The sequence below is a fragment of the Anser brachyrhynchus genome (genome assembly GCF_964034855.1).
Source record: "Anser brachyrhynchus genome assembly, chromosome: 1".
Taxonomy (NCBI): domain Eukaryota; kingdom Metazoa; phylum Chordata; class Aves; order Anseriformes; family Anatidae; genus Anser; species Anser brachyrhynchus.
Window position 1 is genome coordinate 55891960 of NC_137694.1, and position 8036 is coordinate 55899995.

An 8036-nucleotide genomic window follows, 5' to 3' on the forward strand; every position below is an offset into this window, starting at 1 on the left:
TTTTAAATAGTTATTGTTGTTATTATATTTTAAATTCAAAGTTCAAATTTCAACATTTTGTGCTTTTACCACTAGAGGAAAAACAACACAAACAAAAAAAACCCACAGGTGCCTAATAAAAATACATTTCTGCCTGAACATAAAATGACTGTTTTATCATTTATTTAACTATTACTATCACTGTCAATTCCTCAGTGTTTATCTTAGATTCTTATTTCTGCCTCCCATGTTGCTTCCAGACCTTCCCCAAATCTTGAATTGTTCTATTTCCAGTTAAGAAAAACTCTCAGAATTTTCACAACTGCTTCTGTTAGGTGGAAGTTACCTAGTTGCAGCTCACAATGCAGCAAAATTAAAACCAGCATTTTAAAGTTACAGTAAAATATAAAATAGAACATCATATAAACTGTATTAAATCATTCATTTTCATATCATTCATTTTCACGTCATTAAGGCTGTCACAGAAATTATTTTGAAAACTGAAGAAAAATGAATTTGCTACAAAATTAAATTGGACCTTCAGCAGAGTGTAGATTATAATATGCTTGACAAATACAAAAAAAAAGTCCACATTACCCTGTGATGTACTATTTCATACAGAAAGATGTGTTAATTTTCACATGCACAAGCAAAGCAGAGAAATTAAGTTTCTCTAGGAAACATTTACCTTAATTTTCTTAATTGGCATCTTTCATCATCATCTTTGTCATGGACACTAAGTGTTCTGTAATTTTCTTCCCTGTTGTAATAGAGTACAAGTTACTAAAAACAAAACAAAACAAAACACCTCCAACCATCACACTGAAGACAAAATCTTAAAAAAAAAAAAAAAACTATACACATCCTTTCGTTAGATACATTGCCAATGGTTTGTAACAAGGCATCTGGGTGATTTAAGGCATGTAAATCATGTTTACCCCTATGAAAAAGGTATTACTTGTTCATATTGATATCATATATTGTTGGGAAAGAAATACAGCTCTCTCTCAGCTGCAGCTCAAAGGGAAGAGCCAAATCCTCAAGTCATAGACAAAACATGATTTCCTGACAAATGACATCACGATTTAACAAAAAAGATGTACACCGATAGACCATCACCAACTCTTAACATTTCTCAGAGCACCATTTTACCATTACCAAACCTTTAACCAACAAATTCATACTTGTTCATGCTTTACAAGGCCCTGCCAAGCTTTTAATGGAGTTTCATGGATCAGCAATTTTCCACATGCCTTATTTTGGGAATCAATGGACTGGAGGCCATAACACCTGTTCATTTTGCAGAAACCGAGCTAGAATTCATAATTACTGTCTATCCACTCGTCCTGAGCTCATCACTGCCTAACGTCCCATGTTTGCTTCCACTCTTCACTTCATCAAAGCAAAGTTTGCTCATTTGCTTCTTTTGCCTTTTCTGACTTTGCGTCTTTTGGGGGAAAGTAAGGTCACTTTTCCCTAGTTTCTAAGTACTTTCAGTGATTGGAAATGCAGTTCACACTCTCCTTTCCAGCTACACACAGTTTTAACAAAGCCTCTGTACTCTAGTATCTAAACATGTACAACATTCCATCTGAAACAGTTAATATTTTGTTATGGAATTAAAAATTACAGCATTTCACAATATTATAAACAAGTTCTGCCTCAGTAAAATAATTCAACACCAAATATTATGAATTTACAAAATCCCAGGCAGAGAATTAAGTGGTCAGTGGATAGAGAACACGTTTTTATTTATAAACCAATTGCAAATGAAAGAGAAATTTTATAGCATACATTAAGCCACCAAAATGAAGCTGTGATTACAGTTTGTGCTTGCGTTCTTGTGCTACCACCACCCAGGAACCACAGGTAACAAAGATACAAGAGCACAGACTTCAGCACATGCAAGTAATTAGAATACCGCCTCCAAGTCCTGGACTCTCTCATTGCTAAGGTTTGCCTGAACCTGAGCTGCTGCACAATCCTACCTTCCTTCTGAAAGAATATTTTGGCAAATTCTCTTTTCCAAAGAGATCCACACCTGAGAAATCCCAGACATGCTAGAGCTCCAACATCTAAAACAACTTTTCTGCTAAATAAGTGAGCGCAAAGCAAAATGTTTCTAAAGGGGGTTAGCTGTGCTAATGAGACCAGTTGTCGAAACTTTCCCAGACCGTAGGATCTTTTAGTGTGGGACAATTATTTCACAGGGGAGGAGGTATGTTTCTGGTTAGTGCTCTCCTGGTTAATAACGCAACAAAGCTTGATACAGTTTTAAAGGCAGAAATTATTACAAATACAAATACTAGAGTCATTTCTCCAGCTGCAGACAAACAGAAGGAGCTGAAATAGCAACAATAATATAAAAGATATGATAATATAAGGATATAAATGAAAACACTGGGGGGCACTTAACCAGGCTGTGGAACATTCAGTTACAAAAGATACTTTTTAATAAACTTATTTAGTCTTCCGTCTAGGAAAATCTAAGTGAAAGGATCTTGTCGCTGCCTGAATGAGAATGGCCAACTCTTATTACAATTTGTAATTCCAGGGGATGCTCGCCTTGAGCCATTAACGGCTCACATACAAAACCCCAGTTGGTTTCACTAGAGTTACAGTGCTACAACGCTGGCATTAACAAATGGATACTCAGGGCTTCTGGTGGTAAGAACACGGTAACTACCCATTAAATCCAACTTTGCCACCGTAGAGCTTCGAGACGGTCAGAAAGAAACAGAGGAACAGGGGTCAACTGGCTAACAGGGAGGCGCTACTGGAGGGAAGGGCCGTGGGTTGCTGAGAAGCCGAACAGCTCAGAGTCATTTTCGGGTTTTAGAAATGTTGCCTTGAAGGGTGCGGGGTTTCTGTTTTGTTTTCTAAATTCTAATATCTTAATTGTTAACAAACTTCGCTTCCAGTAGCTTCACAATGCAATGCAGTTTAAAATTATATATATATATATCACTAGATACTAAAATATATAGGTAATAAAAAATTATCAAGCACTTATTACTGCTCTAATATAGAGACAAATCAGAATTATGTGGCTGTGCTAATTTTAGGCTTCCTTCTGTAGATGAATGGAGATTTTCTGTCTTAAAACATTTGCATTCCATCGCCCTTCTTAAAGTAATTTTCAATTTTGCTGGATACAGCACAACTGCATCCACTCCTTCAGCTGCAATGGGTTGTTGAAATTGAGCTATTGCCCAGCACCTGCTCTTAGTCAGACAGCTCAAATCAGAGGTTAGGGGAAAAAATAAAGATTTTATGTAATTGTAATGCAAGTCTCCTTTTAGCTTTGCTGCAGTCAGTGTTCAATTATGTTCTGTAACAACCTCCATTACTGGAGCCAGTGTTTTTCTGTTCCTCCCTGCATGCATTAACTTTCTTGTTCACACGTGATAGCCTTCTTAGTAAAGCAGAGGAATCTTAAGAGACATTTGCCCATAAATTTAATGAGTCTACATCTTCTTTTTGCCTGCTGAGGATCCTAGTGTTCAAGTGTATCTTCATTTTGAATGTTCCAAAGGAAGATAACTGGTATAATGTAACTTGAATTATTTCTCACTGAAGGCCTGATAGGTCAAAATTAACCTAAAATTTAATCTGGTCTCACGAATACAAAACACAGAGCAGGTAACAATGAAGGGCTCCCCATGTAATTTTTTTTCTTCCTGGACATATCCTATTTTTACAAGCTCAGGATCCTACTCACTCAGAATTTCTATTAGCTCATGCTGTAGCCCAGATGTTTAAGACTATCAGAAGCAGGAACCAAGGCTCTACTTCTGTAGTTACAAAAGTGATGAAGAGTTCATCCAGGAAGGCTCAACAGCAAATGGGAAGGAAGTAGCTGGTGTGCACAGCTGTGGGAATTTGCAAGGGGGAGACTTGATTTTGAAGTAGGAGAGGGAAACAAACAATACATGGAGAGAGAAAGCTCTAAGGTAGGGACAAGAGGGTGAACAACACAGAAATTCAGGGTCTCGGACTTGGGGAGATGGATATCCAGAGCAGAAAGGATTGGAGATGATTAGAGGGAGGTTTTGAAAAGCTTAGAGATGAAGAGGTTTTATTACAACATAAACACATTGTAATAAATTGACCTTGAAAAGAAAGGACATGGATAACATGGAAAAGCTTGTGCCTAAAAATTAACCTTTTAGACAAAAGGGGATGATAGAAAACAGAGTATTGCAGACTCTTGGAATTTTTTAGGAGTCTCAAGTATTTTTCTTCTCCATACCCCATTAAAGCTCCAGCTCCTGGAGTCACGTGGCTGACTCAGTTTTCAGCAAGGGCAAAAAAAAAATCTAGCTGTCATGGCAGCAGAGAAAATCTGGAAAATTCAAACCCTAAAAACTCCAGCACAACATAAAACAAAACATCACCTTTTTTTTATTAAATTTCTAGATTTGAATCTAGTTTGCCTTATAGTTTTTAATGCAGAAAGTAGCATTAGTGTAAACCTAGCAGCTGCTTTCTAAGCACTGACAGAAGCCAAAGAACCAAAAAGATGACTCCTAGCCGATATCATGATCTTCGTCACCACGTAACGAATGGCATACTGGAATTATGGATAGCTCATCTGAGGACATCATAAATTCCTATGTTCTGAGTTGTACAGCCACAGCCCCACAATGCAGAAGCATACTCAGTGCTCACAGGCATTGAAACACCCAACACACAACACCGTGCAAAAGAGCCCAGCAATGGCTGCTCCAGGAAGAGCGTACTCGGATATGAAAGAGGTTCAGGCCACACAGAGGGCTGCCATAAGTCTTTAGTCTGTCACGGTTACAACCCCCATTCAGAGATCTCTACTACATGAAGATGTCCGTATGAGGCTTTGGATCCCAAATCAGCAGCCCAGGTCTAATGCTTTGGGACATAGCTTTGGGAGTTTGTTCCCAGCACTTTTCCTAGCTTTATCATCTTTTAGTGCAGTCTAATACAGAACTGTTACTCTGATTTTCCTATCTACTATATACAAGAGCAAACAAATAAAGATTCAAGCTGGAATTTTTCCAGACGTATTCAGAACAATTATTCCCCATAAACTCTCCTTATCTTTATCCATGTGGATTTGAACACGTCCTTGAGAAATCTGTCCCTCGTTCCATATTCAGCAGAGAGGACAAAACACAATTAGCATACTCGAACCAAGTTTATAGCCTTGTGGAGATACCTACTCTACATATAACGATTTACCACTTTTTATTGATGCTACAACCACCATTCATTTCTGACTTCCACGTTCCCAGTGTAGTACATCAAAAACAAATGATAGATGTGCCAGATCAGTCAGAAGCGCTGTTGCAGCTGCCAACAAATCCTTTGGCTGATTCCACCATTTTGTAATCATCTTAAATTTCAGTCCACCGAGTCTCAGACGAAAAGCCTTCATATCCGTGTCTCGGTCCTGACCACAAAAAAGCAAGATCAGAAGACTTGGAACTATAATGCTATTAGCAATAGTGATACAGAAAACATCCAAATTCGTACTTCTGTGATAATAGCCTCACTTTGAAGAAAAGAAACAAAAGGGGGATGCGATATGAAGTAGCCCTCAAAACCAGACGAAGCTTCCGTTTCTTATACTATCTTTGGAAAGTGTAAAGAAATGAAATGTACACATCAGTTCTTGCAGTTTTCAAAGCTCTCCAGACATATCACTAAATACAGCTAATTCTGTAAGAATCTATACAGATGAAGAACCACATGAACTCTGAATATCTACCTATTTTCAAGGTATTTCTGATGCTGTTTTGTCACATTTTTTGTTTTTAGTAACAGAAGTTTTAAGAAGAGATGAGATGGTCTGTATTTAAGCGCGTTCTTACATAACAATCTACTAATTCTTTTCCTCAGCATTAATGCCCTCCTGAGAAGCACTGCTGACTCCAAGGATAGCTACATTAGTTCCTCAGCAGCCTTTATATTAGGCAGCACATTCAAGTTACAGGTTGTAACCTACTCAACCAGAACACAACCAGAATCTTTGAATCTGAAATACAAAAACAAGTCCTAGGAAAATTAGGGAGTTCTACCTCACCAAAATCACATTTTAACAGGTATGTTGTGATGGAGACAGTGAAGTGAATTGCTCAGTGCCCCTCAGAATTAGAAGTAAAAATCATGTAACAGTCTAAAATGCCACACGACCTTGGTTTAATTGTCATTGTAAAGCCTTACCTCACCTTGCTGCTGCCATTCCTTGCCACTCTTACTGGAGCTGCAGTGCCACCATCACTGCTTTCTGGAGCCTGATGAACTGTGCTTTATCTGCTGTTTTGTGACCATTGCCTAAAGGAACGTGACTTCAGATTTCAGGGTCCTGTGGCTACCAGGACAATTTACCCTGCTCGTGTTAGAGAAGGGGCACTTCCCACTCATAGGAATCTTGCTATATTTGGTAAAGAAATGAAACATGAATAAGGGAGTGCTCTATTTCTCTTTAGCTGCTAAGTACAGGATTTAACTTAATCAACACTTCTCTGGGGTGAAGACCTCATCCTGTGCTGTGTTGCTGTTGTTTTTTCAGACCTGCAGGGTTTCTTTCCACTTCCCTCTTCTTCTTGTATTCAAGATGAGAGAAGCTTCAGTGAGCACAGAGACCAGTATTCCAATTTATTCAGCAGCAACCTCTGTAGACTGCTAACAGCAAAATGTGATTCTGCTTGGATTACAACATATGGACAAGTAATTTGATCCTTAATCTATCACTGCCAATGCAGGTAAGGGAAGAACTTTTACCTCTGAGAAATCAAGCAGAGGAAAAGATTGAGATTGGGAAAAAAAAAAAAATCTGGGGGGCAAAAGGACAGCTGAAATAAGGGACTTGTGCCCTCTCTTTAAGAGCTGCGTGGACAACCACATGCAGAGGTAAGTAGGAAATGAGGGAATGGGACAAAGGACCAGGGTGCAAAAGTAGCAAATAGGAGAAAGGAGATAGGTTCTAAACAGAATTTTTCAACAGCAATGAAAATTTCACCTCCAAGATAATCTATCCTTTCTATTACACTGATCCCAGTGTAAAATGGTAGAGACGTTTGAGACCTCTGTAAATGTTGATGGTTACTACTACAGTACAGACACAATCAATAAATCTCAAGTACATCATAATGGATCCTCAAAGCCTGTGCATACTAACCTGTCAGTAAACTGGGACAGTATTACAAATAGACAAAGGATAATGCAAGGACTGCAAAGAAAGCAGAGATGAGTGGATTTCCTGGAGGACGGAGTGGATGGCAAGAAAGATGAGAAGGGGGTAAACTATTCAGATGTGATGGAGAACATCGTTAAAAGCGCACCTGTTTTACATGATGGGAGAATTCAGTGATGGAGAAGAAAACACTGAAGGCAATAATCAGACCTGGGATCCTTTTACTTTTAAAGGAACCCCCAGAACTGATCCCATCACACTTCTCTCTAGTCATCACCCACAACTGGCCACCACAACCTATAGAACTCCCTTTCATACTCTGATTGCAGACACAATTATTTTCGTTTGCATATAGCACACTGCGCTGTTTTTCCTACAGGTACTTATTAGTGTTGTTACGTGCTTGTCTGACACGACGTATGGCACACACACCACAGCCCCAAACACGCAAAATGGGGCACTCACGCCAGAAAAGAACCCAAAAGTTGCCTTCTAAACTAGCACTACCTTGAGGTTCAAACAAAAAATAAATAAATTGAGGAAAAAAATCAGTTTTAACCAACTGCTCCCTTTGAACGCCCACTCATAGCCAAAACACGGGTGCGCAACGGCCACAAGAGGCACGAGCCCCTCAGCCCTTACGCGCATGCGCAGAGCCACCTTCAGACATGGGGCGGGTTGGGGGGTGCGGTCATGCGCATGCGCGGACAGGGTCTCAGCCGAGCGGGCGGGTGAGGGAGCTCCTGAAAGGAAGATTCCATTAGTTTGGGAAGGGGGGAGATGGAAAATGAGGGCCTTTATCCCTTATTCTCATTTTTCTTTTCCCTCCTCAGTGCTTCTACACCACTGTTCTATAGTTATTTGCTCGTAGTTTTAGTGTTTT

At 39.3% G+C, this 8036-nt stretch overlaps 1 long non-coding RNA gene across 3 annotated transcripts in view; it reads right to left on the reverse strand.

The window, feature by feature from the left end:
* The window catches only part of LOC308188282, a 42362-nt gene extending 34554 nt beyond the window's left edge, over positions 1–7808 (reverse strand). For all 3 annotated transcript variants that reach the window (XR_013945323.1, XR_013945324.1, XR_013945325.1), the window contains exons 1-3: positions 7139–7808; positions 6181–6741; positions 668–739 (exon numbers count right to left, since the gene is read on the reverse strand). This is a non-coding gene — a long non-coding RNA (uncharacterized lncRNA). The remainder of the gene's footprint in view (positions 1–667; positions 740–6180; positions 6742–7138) is intronic.
* Positions 7809–8036: the final 228 nt, after the last annotated feature.